The sequence below is a fragment of the Cryptomeria japonica genome, chromosome 10 (genome assembly GCF_030272615.1).
Source record: "Cryptomeria japonica chromosome 10, Sugi_1.0, whole genome shotgun sequence".
NCBI classification, from domain to species: domain Eukaryota; kingdom Viridiplantae; phylum Streptophyta; class Pinopsida; order Cupressales; family Cupressaceae; genus Cryptomeria; species Cryptomeria japonica.
This window is the reverse complement of record NC_081414.1, coordinates 124,148,895-124,162,271: the sequence shown is the minus strand read 5'-3', so window position 1 is coordinate 124,162,271 and position 13,377 is coordinate 124,148,895. Positions and strand designations below refer to the sequence as shown.

General features: G+C 35.6%; 1 long non-coding RNA gene across 13 annotated transcripts in view; it reads left to right on the top strand.

Annotated features, from left to right (window-relative positions):
• The first annotated feature begins 259 nt into the window (after positions 1–259).
• LOC131046607 (uncharacterized) overlaps positions 260–13,377 on the top strand; it is a 35,358-nt gene continuing 22,240 nt past the window's right edge. For 4 of the 13 annotated variants that reach the window (XR_009106046.2, XR_009106045.2, XR_009106040.2 and 1 more), the window contains exons 1-3: positions 260–473; positions 588–639; positions 840–897. This is a non-coding gene — a long non-coding RNA (uncharacterized LOC131046607). The remainder of the gene's footprint in view (positions 474–587; positions 640–839; positions 898–13,377) is intronic. The other 9 variants (XR_009106042.2, XR_009106041.2, XR_009106038.2 and 6 more) reach the window with 6 other exon arrangements.

The following is a 13,377-nucleotide window of genomic DNA, read 5'->3' as shown; positions in this document are numbered from 1 at the left end:
CATCAAAATCCTACCATATAAGAACTTAATAGCTATAACCACTTGGGTATAACCACTAGTGGTACCCTCCCATAATGCATTTGTGAAAAATAAGTCTTTAATATCCCTAGCACACACAAAACTAACGAGACATAGTTTATATGGAGATTACTTCAAAAATATATTTTAAAAAGCTTAATCCATTAAAAAGATGACAGCATTCAATGCCTTGGGAGATGCGCCCTTAAATGGCTTCATGCCACATGTGTTTATTAACAGTCTACGTTGCTCTCATTTAGTATACGTATAATTCACTTCCATGCGCGCTGTTTTAATGCAAAGCTTTCATTAAAAGGCAATGGCAGATGTCCCTTCAGAAGAGTTCGTACGTCTTGCTTTTTTAACAGAGCCATTTTTTATGGGCTTCGAGATGAAATCTTGAGCACTGCTCATTTTGTTTTTCGTTTGTTTTTATCACTTCAAGCCCTTCAAAGGTCAGTTCTGATTCCGTCTTTGTTGTGAGGCATAGTTTGGCCACGCCTTTCCTCTTAGTTAAATTTGAAACACTAAAGATTAATTGAGTCATTCTTATGTTTTTTTTGTTTCAGGATGGTAATGGCTGTTAACCCTCGCTTGCTTTCACCAGCAGCGTTGGAGCATGTTTGTGTTGCTTTCCATCCATTTTTCAATTAGGCCCGCCTTTAAGGGTTTTATTTCTGAAATATAATACTTGCGCCGTAACTTCTATTATTTTTTCCACCAGCGCCAAATTTTTATATAAATTCTGTCAATTTTTTTACGCAAAAATAAAAATTAAACCAGTGTTTATTTTAATTTTTATTTTGGTGTTTTTTCTACAGAATCTCATATAAGGGCCACAAGCTGAGCGTAGGAACTCTGAGCGCACCTGAGTGTCAGGTAAATATTCTTATGAATCTTGCTTAGGTTATGAAGTTTGCCAGTGTCTTAAACAAATTCATCCACTTGGAAAATTTATTTATGCCACGGGTTTATTGTAATTCATATTCTCAATACATCTCATGACTGTAGTGGGGATTGCATTCTATTTGTGCAGTTGTAATGTCCCCTACTAAGGTTTGGTCAATTTTAACCATAATTAATCTATTTTTAAAGTATTTATGACTTAAACTAATTTGATTAAGAATCAAGACTATCTTAGCATAAATCAAATCTGAGATGTTCTATCCTTTCTTTAGTCTATCAAGTACTTGCTATCGTACCATACTAAATAATTAATCTTATTCTGATCCATTTATAAATCCTTTATATATTTATTAATTACTAATTATATGAATTATTACTAATTTTTAAAGGTATTATATTAATATTTATTATTATCAATACTATATTTACAATCCTTATATATTATTCCTTACTCTGATTTGAATATGTACATAAATAAATAAATAAAGTAATATAACCAACTATTTATGTATTAGCTGATATCCTTCTATATAATTTACTAATACTACTACCAACTTAAAACAATCCTAGTAGTAATATGTTTACTGGCTGGTAATGGCAGACAGATCTGATGCATGTCAGATCTGGTCTGCTACTGTCATGATACTTGGTATCCTTATTAAATACATATTGCACTCTATGTTAATATTTCTATTAATATTAAATTCTGCGTAGAATTATTATCATACTTCATATAGTACAATACATTCCCATGCATACCATCAAGGTCAAGGATGCTACCACCTGTAGCTTTATGCAGTTCTGATCTGTTCTGATCGGTGCTATTTCTGATGTAAACTTTAAAGTATGCAACCTGTTATGCCGATGCAAATAATTCTCAAGAGAGCAGATCAAATAGGATACAAATAAACAAAGAAAAACTCCCATTCCATCATTCCCTGGAATGAGTTCGTTCCTCATTAAATATCTTGTGGGATTGAATGGATGCAACCCTTCCTTGAGAATGGACACATCCTTGTCTTGATTGCAGTTTGCAAATAATATTTATTATTGTCTTTTAGAACTAATTACACTCCTTAACTTCTAATCAGATCATTCACGAATGAATCGCTATTTTGTTAATGTTCGTGCCTTTCTATAATCGCTGTTGTATTATTGTTTTGCTTAATGAATCGTGGCATTGAAAATAATGAATCGTTGCCATCTTTTAATGAATCACTGTTTGGTGCTTGTGTCACTTGCACTATCCCTTAATGAATCATTCTTTAGAATCTAACTAAATCTTTCTTATTAAAGACTTAATCATCCAGGCCAAGGCACCTTTAGATTGCTTGATCTTTCAATCTGTAATCTGATCATATCTTTTTACCAACAGAAACATTGTATGAGGTAGCTATCTTAATCAATTGCTTAGAATATTAATTACGGTATACCATTGTTGTCTTGTCATTCTCCAATATACTCAATGTTATATGTCATACTGATGCAATCGCTATACGTTAATGGTAGTTACGTTACCTTGTAATCAAGTCATTGCTTTTAGTATATGCATAGGCTTTACAATATCATCGCTGTTCTTTAAAATTAATCTCTTTGGCATACTTCCTTAATCTGATAATATCTCTTAATGCCAACTAGGGAAATCATCTTTTTTTAGTAAGACCTTCGTGATTTTCCCTCTTACACTTTGATTCTTAATAACTACTTAAGCTGTAGAATATACCTTCATCAAGATGTGTATGTATTCTATACTCAGAAATATCCGAGTCTATAATATACTGTAGGCTGATTGTTAATAAATAACATTATTAATTTATAATAATATTATATTAATTTAAGATTATTAATAAATTATGTTTCATGTAAGTAATAAATAATAGTAAATAATGAATTAATAAATAATAAATAATTTGTTGGTAATTATTATATTAATTAACAGTAATAATTATATATATATATATATAACGATCAAGGAGGGGACATGACAGCAGTCGATTTCAGAGTAAGTTAAAGCACATTAATAACTGAATAAATTATATTTCTTATAATTAGGACATTGATATCTAAAATTGAGGCAAATTAGGCAAATTAAAATTAAAATGCCTAAGGAAAGTTTGGCATTCCTGTCTATCCACGGGTCTGGGCGGTTCACCCATTCACAAGTCACCTCTCCTTTCATTTCATAACTCCATTACTTGCGTATATGTACATCTAAATTCATTTTAGTGCATCAAATTAAAATGATCTTCTATGAATTGCTCCTTAGGACGAGTGAGGATGTTTGAGTGAGAGGATGTGAATTTGTTGCAAATGAATACCTCAAAACAAGCACGTAGCATCATATTGTGCAAATGAATGTTTAGTTGCTTTGGAAACCAAAGTCGATAGGGTGATTGTCAGTTTGCAACTTCCCTTCCCAAATCCCTTGAGTGATCATGCATTCTTGTGTTACCACCATCCTACACCTCAACATGACACTTATTGAAAAGCCTTTCCCAACTGTATAGACCGCTCCACTCTGATCCCTCCCATACTGCAATGGCGGCACTTTTCCTCAACCCAATGAAGAAACATGTCGTATCCAAGAATAGCTCTTTCTTTTCATTGTCAAAGCCATCATAGCTGACTTTGAGGCTCAATTTGACGTTGTCTGGCAATATTCTGGACAATTTATCTAATAGACTGCCAATAATGTTTTGCAAGATCTACCATATAGCTATGCCCCTAATCCCTTGAGTGACAAAGGCAGACGATAGCAAGCATTTAAGAACTCCTAATGAGATCCTCTAATCCTGACAGCAGAGAGGGTTAAAAGAATGGATGCCAACAAAAGAGCTGCTTGGAAGAGTGGCATTGAGAGGTCTCATTTGATCTATATGATCCATGTCAAAGCGTCTCCCTTTTTGGTAAAAAGCGTTGAGTTGGTCTATGCCTTGCTCACTTAACCCCCAATTACTAACTTCAAAGAAAACAAAAAAATGACATCTAAAAGCACATTAATAAATCTCACAGCCGCCTAGTTGTAACCTTAGTAGTTATAATTTGTAGACTTTAATTGGATGAGTTGTGCAACTTTACTAGTACCCATAGTGGACGATTATTGGGACATTTGTTTATAAGTATTGATAATTTTTGAGGTGGCTGTAGTGCACATTTATTGGGGCATCTTTAAGTAGGTATCAGGTGACACTTTGAAATGACCACTTTTTAACCATTGCATGCATAATGGATCCAACGGCGTGTGGTGTTACTACCTAGAAGCTAGAACAATAGCTATATGTAATTAAGTCACATACAGAGACAACAATTTTTTTTGTTGAAATTCAATGTACCATTTAGGATTTGTGGGTGCAGGAAGTTAGCTATAATGACTACTAGTACAGTTCCCCTATATATACATATATGTATATGTATATGTATGTACATATATAAATGCATATATATATATATATCTATGTATACATATATATGCATACATATATACATACATATATGTATATATACATATATACATATGTATACATGCACACACACACACACACACACATATATACGCACGTGTGTGTGTATGTACATATATATATATGTATACATATATATGCATACATATATACATACATATATGTATATATACATATATACATATGTATACATGCACACACACACACACACACATATATATACACGTGTGTGTGTGTACACATATGTACATATGTATACATATATGTATATGTACATATATGTATACATACATATGCATATACATATGCATATACATATGCATATACATATACAATATATACGTATATACATATACATATACATATACATGTATGTACATGTACATATATGTATCCGGCTTTCCAGGCTAGTGTAGAGTCCTTAGCTATTAGCCTTTGCATTGGAGGGGCATAGTTGGTCGAGGGGCCGAGAGTCAGGAGGATAGCTCTTCTTTTCTTGGGGGTGAAATGAGGTCAAAATGAACATAAAGAGAAAGAGGTTTGATGGAGGAACTCTTCAAGATCAAGCCCAATCAAGCATTGCAAGGAAACATCAATTGGGTCAAGTATGTAGGCAACTTCAAGTGCCCCTCTCTCAGACTGAATTTCACTCTTATTGCCTCAGGTTGAAGGTGAAATCATATCAAGGTGAGTTTTTGAGGCCTTTTAGCACATAGGAGCATAAACTAAAGCATAAAGTGATAAGGTTCAACTCAAAAGTGCATTTTCAAGCTACTTCAGGTTCTCAAGGTTGAGGGCGAAAAACTTCAAGTGCTCCTCTTGAGGAGCAAAATTCACTTCAAGTGCCCTTAGTTGAGAGCAAAATTGTTCCTAGAATGCACCATGAGCCTAGTTTCAACAAATTTGAATGAATGGAATGAAAGAGAATGAGCAAGAAAACTGTAATGTCCCCTATTTGTAGGCCATGAATTCCAAGAGCAACATCTATGTTACTACCTTCTATCATGATTACTTAAGCATAACTAACTAATTCTCTATAATATAACTTATGATGCCATTAAAACCATGCCTAAATCCAAATCAATCTGACCCCATTTCCAGAAGAGGGCTTGGCTGCCTAGGGTGCTTGACACCACCTCTTTAAGGTAGCCCAGATTACCGAACTCAGTCCATTCAGCCTTGGGGCCTGCAGCCCAGATTTCAAGAGGAGTCTTTCACCCTTCGGGCTTTCTATTGGATGGTTTTACTCTGCCCTTCCCTAGCAGCACCCATCTCCCTTGGGGAATAGAAAATACAGAACTGATTATGATTTAGACGGTTTAAAGTCATTCTTATTTATGTTTCAGAAATTATCAATTTATTTGTTTATCTTCTTATCTATTTATTCTTGAACCATGGATTAACTCTTTATTTAATATATTTGATTTAATTTAAATCGTAATAATGTTCTTTGATTTATTTATATATTTATATTTACTGTATATATGATCAGTATTTATATTCTCCTTTAACTTCATACAGATTACTAACTGTTCCATTTGCATATATATATATATATATATATATATACTTATAATTATACTTATAATTATACAAATACAGGGAAATACAGAAATATTATTATATTTGCTATTGTAGTTACTAATGCTGGGTAATATTCTACATACCCGTGAGACCAGAACGAAGTCACTGTTTATGTGCTTCTTTCTTTTTCTATCTCCTTGTCATCTCCTTGTAATCTCCGTATTACCCCATCTTTAAAACTATTTTATGCATTCATATACCTACATGGAACAATACGTCTTTTTCTGAGAAGTCATATTCATTAGTTTGTGGCACTTAAAAGCTATTTGTTCCACCGTAGCTTCTTAATGTTTAAGTTCCATCATGGCTTTTCAAAGTCTAAGTTTCATCGTGGCTTTTCAGTCTAAGCCCATGACTTTCCAACCGTGGCTATTCATATTAATATTGCAGCCATTATGAGTATAAAGTAAATCGTGACTTTTTTTCAACGATTTGTTACTAACAAATCGTGGTATTAAACAATGCTTGGCTTTTGACTTTAGTCTTGTTCAAACTTATTAATATTTATAATATTGATAATGATTAATATTATAATATCTCATTTACATTTATAATATATTGTTATTATATAATATCTTATTAACATTTAATCTTCTTTCTTTCTGATCACTGCATTTGATATACACAGATCTTTTATATCGCTGCCTTTAGTTATATATTGATCATCGTCTTAGATTGCTTCATCAATATAATCGCTGATCCTCTACAATTTTCTTAATTACATAATCATTGTCTCTTCTTCATTATCGCTGATTTATCCTTCCATTTAATCGCTGCTACACATACTTAATTGCTTATCATTCTTCATAATCGTTGCTTTCTCTTGTAGTCACGATCATATATCCGATACCATGTAATCGTTGTCATATATTATAGGCTTATTCACTGCTCCTTATTCACTGAGGTATGTCTATCGATAATGGCATTTGGTCAAAGTCTGGGGACATGACAAAAACACCAAGTGTCAAGTTTCAATCCACTTCACATTCATCCACTTTGGAGTGAACTTCACTTCATGTGCATCCACTTTGGAGCGAACTTCACTTCATGTGCATCCCTTGTGGAGTGAACTTCATGTGCTCAAGTCTTAGAGGGAAATTCTTCCTAAGATCTCATTTTAAGCATGCTATGATGTGTTGGAATTTAGAATGTGAGTGTAAGTGAGCGAAGGAGAGTTAGAGTGTTGATTTGAAATTAACTTCAAGTGCTTTTCTTGAGGAGCGAATTTCACTTCAAGTGCTCTTTGATAGGAGCGAATTTTCCTTTTAGGCCTTCCATGAGGCGAGTTTGACATGTTTTCATGAATGAATGTTTGAGAAACCTAAGGTTTGAGTTGATGGAGCAAAGTAAAGTGATTGAGAGCAAGTTTAGTTTTGATTTGAAATTCACTTCAAGTGCATGCAAATTGGAGCGAACTTCAAGTGCATAGGCTTAGGAGTGAACTTCATGTGCATCCAAGTTGAAGCGAACTTCATGTGCTTCACTCTCAGAGCAAATTCCTCTAGAGGCCTTTCCCTAAGGACATTTTGTCATGTTTTCATCAATAAATGGTTGAAAGACTCAATGTTAGAACTTATAGGATGAAAGGAGATGAGTGAAAGCAAGATCAATGACAAACTTGAAGGCAACTTCAAGTGCTTCTTCTTTGGAGTGAACTTACCCCTAAAGCCTTGATTGAATGTGATTTAGTGCATTGGAATTGTCATTAGTGAGCAAGACCTAGTTTTGAAAGACAACTTCAAGTGCTCCTTCTTTGGAGCGACTTCAACTTCAAGTGCCCTTTCATGAGAGCGGATTCTCTCTAAATGCTCTTATCAAACCTGCAAGTCACATAAAATCAAAAATCATATCAAATTAAGAGATTATAGAGGTTATATGTCATGTGTGTTTGATGCTCATTTGTTTGTTTTGCAAGAGATGAAGAAAGAAATCAAGGGGATCACATTGGAGGAGGATTGAAACAAGTCTCTCAAGGAGTAAATTTCAACATCAAGATCAAGATACAAGGAAGATATCCTCAAAGGGACTTCATAGACAAGCACAAAAAGGTGACTACACAAGAAACGTTTACTAATACAAGGGCATGATCCAGCTATTCAAGGAATCAACAACATGAAGGGAGTCACAAAGAAGGAATTCCAAAGGAGAGAAGCAGTTGTGACATCAAGAGTTCGTTCCAAGGCAACATCAATACTTCAAAACTAAGAGGAAGTCAAAATCTATACCTTGCACTTCCATGATTAAGGCATTCAAGAAGATATTTTCAGAAGGGTTAATCAAAGTTAGAAGATCATCATCATCGCCGCTGAAGCTGGATAATGATATTCATGATGATGAATCAGGTCTACAAGTGCAAGTTAAAGTGGCATCCTAGTCATCATCCCAGTCACCACTAACCAATAAGAATAGTTCCACATCAACATGTTTGGATGCAATGTACCTAACTCGTCCATGGTGGCACAAACTTCGAGGCATCTACCCCCATTATCTATTGATCGAATATTTTAGAGGTGACATGTGTCAAAATGTTGTAATTATTTCATTGCCCAGAATTGAGTTTGTTGTAACAAACCCTAATTAGGGTTTTCATTGTAAAATCTTGGCCATTGATGGAGATTCAATCCTGGCCATTGAATTGTATTAAGAGCATTATAAAAGGCTCAAGCTCTTCATTTGTAAAGGTTAATAGAATAATAGGATAGTCTTAGGAGAATAGAATAGAGAATAGTTCAATAGATAATAGTAATTAGAATAGAAGCTAGATTAGGAGAAGGCAAAAAGTGTTGCCAAACCTTGTTGTAAAGAACAATTGATTTCATTGAAGTTATGGTGAATCTGATTTGTTACTTCAACAACTTGCATGGTCTTTACTTCTCAATTTATTTTCATGTTGATTAGATTGAGTGGAAGAAATTGTTGAATGCATTTAAGTGGAATCTGTTTAGTCCATACCACTAGTCTCTTCCTGATTGTAAGTGTGCCTTGTGTGGTCAGCTGGAATGATATACGTTTAACTTAAAATCGCTATACATCCATTGTTTATGCATTGACTTGAATGCTGATCAATGTTTGATGGTAATGATTTGAATATCGTTGAATTATCCCTTAGAAGATTGCACTGAGCTTGTGTCAAATTGTTCAGTTCGATGGTGAGACCTCGCCCAGTAGGATTCCATCTAATCATTCACCTACTTTCTTGCATTCCAAGCTTTAGAATAGGCTTCCTCAACCTTTTCCTTTTGTTCTTTTTGCAAATCAAGCTAGTTTAGGATAAAAACATCACAAGATTGCAACATCAGATGATTGAGTTCCAACAATTCAAACATTCAACAATTCAACGTAAGTCCCCTTGTGATTCCAGCATTATCACATCAAACCAACGAGCTTATCCACACGTCGTGACCCAACATACCAGAACCTTGGAGTTATCTCAAGTGATCCTTATGTGAATCTTCAGCATTTGAGAAACTTTGTTCAAGAGAGGATAAGATACTTTTGGGCATTTTATTCCGTGTTTGCATGTGTATAAAAAACACATCAACAGTATATACATATACATATACAACATATACATATATGTACATATATATATACGTATATACATACATATGTATACATATATACATATATACATATATATGTACAGCTATACTCTTATTAGTTTTTGCCGTAGTCACTACTATTGCATTCATTGAAGCATTTTGTTGGTTATTAATACACCCACACACACACACACACACATATATATATTAGTTTTCGTGATCAGATTAACAATAATGAGCAGGAAATAATAATGCACAGTCACAAGAATCAAAGCACACAAATAGAAAGGGCACACAACACAAGTCTACCTTGGGAAAACCTCCCTCTTGGAAGAAAAACCCAGCAACAACAGATCCTCAGATCTGATTATTCCTTATGAATAAAATTGCAGTCTTACAACACTTATCTCAGGTTGAATACATGTGCAGATATCTTCAGCTTCAAATTACCTTTTTGTAATCAGCATAACCGTGCCTTCTTCAGCATGAACAATAGACTTAAGTTCTCATCAATCAGAGCAGAGTCGCATCCATAGATCAGGTATCTTCACACCAAAGGAGAGCAGATATATTTCGCACTGTTATTGCAGATCTGATTCGCATATATAATAATTGTATCAAGATGCATTCTATGTAGCTTTTATATATGAGGATTGGTGCCTTATTGGGTCGGCCCAATAAGGCACCTTTTGGCGCTAAAGTCTTTGTACTTTTCCCACATTATATGTGCAAGATAGGGTCGGCCCTATATCTCACTCCACAATTTATTTAGGTTCAACCTCCTGGGCGCTAAGGTAGATGCTACAATCTCACACGTTTTACCTTGCTTGGCGTGTGGCAGAGAAAGGGCCCAGCCCTATCCTAATTTGTGCACATAGATAGGGCCCAACCCTATGTGCCCTTTTACATAAATACATTAGATGGAGATAGGGCCCAACCCTATTTACACGCCTCCTTAATGAAGAAGGGCCCAACCCTATAAGTATTCAGATGATGCCTTAAGGCAATCCGAATCCCTTTTATTTTCCTATCCTAGTTACACACACAAAAAAAAACACTCCCTCTTAACTAGGGAGGAAAATAAATACATAGCCAAATTTTCATGGACAAACCCATGGCATGAACATTTACAAGGTTTAGGATTAGGGCCCAGCCCTAATAGTACAATCAATATACAATTTGTGATTTGATCACGCAAATACATTACAATGAACCTTTACATGATCTTCTCTTGCAATGCTTGCAGAGGATGAAGCCAACGCTTCATTACTTCACACTTTCCTGGGGACCTGCATGTAACACCATGATCTTTCATCATGCATATCCGCAGAGGATGACAAAGACCTTTCCATATGCACACCTGCAATAATTAATACTCAAAGATATATATAATCACACAACATAAATCATGCACAACCGCAGAGGATACATAAGCTTCTTCACTGAGAAGAACAACCTGTCACCTTGCACTTCGCAGAGGGTGAACTCACCTTGCACTCCGCAGAGGGTGAACTCACCTTGCACCTCGCAGAGGGTGAGAAATAACCGCCACCTTGCACTCCGCAGAGGGTGGAAAGAACTGCCACCTTGCACTCCGCAGAGGGTGGACTCACCTTGCACTCCGTAGAGGGTGGACTCACCTTGCACTCTGCAGAGGGTGAGCGAGCACTGCCACCTTGCACTCTGCAGAGGGTGGATGATACACCAAGCATATCATGGTTAGCATCATCATAAATAAACATTTTGCAATAGACAAGGAATATACATTAGATATATATTATCAATTCCTCTATTAAACCATAATGATTAGAACCCAAGAATGAAATGAGATATTAAAAGATATCAAGACTCCCTCTAAAACCCTATCTAAATAAAGAATTCACAGACCTGATGATTCATTCTTACTTACGAAGTGGACCCATAGCATCTTAAAAGAGAGAGATGAAAGGTAGACTTTCATAATTAGTCCGATGACAAGATTTGATTGAGGTTGGGCTTCTCAGGTCATGCATGAATGCTTTCTTCAGAGTGACATAATCTGAAAACATTATCCTCAAGAGTAGACATTAGGTTACCTTAGAGACATGATATAGTAAAACAAAACACCAACCCTTACAAACCCTCAACACACAGATTCAGACATATAGATAGAAGACATTTACCTATACTCGGATCCTAATACACATCCATATATATACACTATCACTATTCAGCCATGAAAACATTGAATATATAGGTGATAGCAGGTATATGATAGCAGAAATATATAAGGATGACAACAAGTATCAAAATAAGGTAAGTTTTAAGGTAGCTTCAAATCACCTACAACTTCACTTACCTATCTCCCTTGAAATAAATTGAGATTCATCACCTTTGAAGGTTCTAAGATACTAAGAGGATGAGGAATCCATTGATGCAGATGAAGGACCTTGACTGTGCATGTAATCATCTGAAAACCCTAGCTGTCACACAGAAGTCCAGGTTGTAAATCTGATCACTACACATGCAAACCTAGGCTCTGATACCATGTTAGTTTTCGTGATCAGATTAACAATAATGAGCAGGAAATAATAATGCACAGTCACAAGAATCAAAGCACACAAATAGAAAGGGCACACAACACAAGTCTACCCTGGGAAAACCTCCCTCTTGGAGGAAAAACCCAGCAACAACAGATCCTCAGATCTGGTTATTCATTATGAATAAAATTGCAGTCTTACAACACTTATCTCAGGCTGAATACATGTGCAGATATCTTCAGCTTCAAATGACCTTTTTGTAATCAGCATAACCGTGCCTTCTTCAGCATGAACAATAGACTTAAGTTCGCATCAATCAGAGCAGAGTCGCATCCATAGATCAGGTATCTTCACACCAAAGGAGAGCAGATATATTTCGCATTATTATTGCAGATTTGATTCGCATATATAATAATTGTATCAAGATGCATTCTATGTAGCTTTTATATATGAGGATTGGTGCCTTATTTGGTCGGCCCAATAAGGCACCTTTTGGTGCTAAAGTCTTTGTACTTTTCCCACATTATATGTGCAAGATAGGGTCGGCCCTATATCTCACTCCACAATTTATTTAGGTTCAGCCCTATCGTGGGCGCTAAGATAGATGCTACAATCTCACACGTTTTACCATGCTTGGCGTGTGGCAGAGAAAGGGCCCAGCCCTATCCTAATTTGTGCACATAGATAGGGCCCAGCCCTATGTGCCCTTTTACATAAATACATTAGATGGAGATAGGGCCCAGCCCTATTTATACGCCTCCTTAATGAAGAAGGGCCCATCCCTATAAGGATTCGGATGATGCCTTAAGGCAATCCGAATCCCTTTTATTTTCCTATCCTAGTTACACAAAAAAAACAACTATATATGTGTGTGTGTGTGTGTGTGTGTTGTTGAACACACCACAAGCCTGAGACGGGGGGGGGTGAATTAGTCCGGACCTTAAACCAATTTATCTTTAAGCCCTTAAACTTAAAACCACAATTATCTTATCTCTACAATAATGAGACATGAAACCACAAAACACAATACACAAGAGAACACCAAATTTACATGGAAAACCCTAAGCGAGGAAAAAACACGGTGAGAATCACACTCACAATATGAATAATTGATTACAATGTTTTAGGCTCAAGGCCAAGGAAGCTCACTGTTCTTGATTTGGACTTGCAAGACTAAGGCACACAACCCTAGGGCAAGATACAATGGACTTGCATTACTGAGACACACAATCGCAAGGCAAGATACAATGGATTTGCATTACTAAAGCTCACTACTCCAGGGCAAGATACAGATTTGCACAAGCTGCCAAAAGGACACACTGTCTTCTGGTAGGCACAAGGAAATGA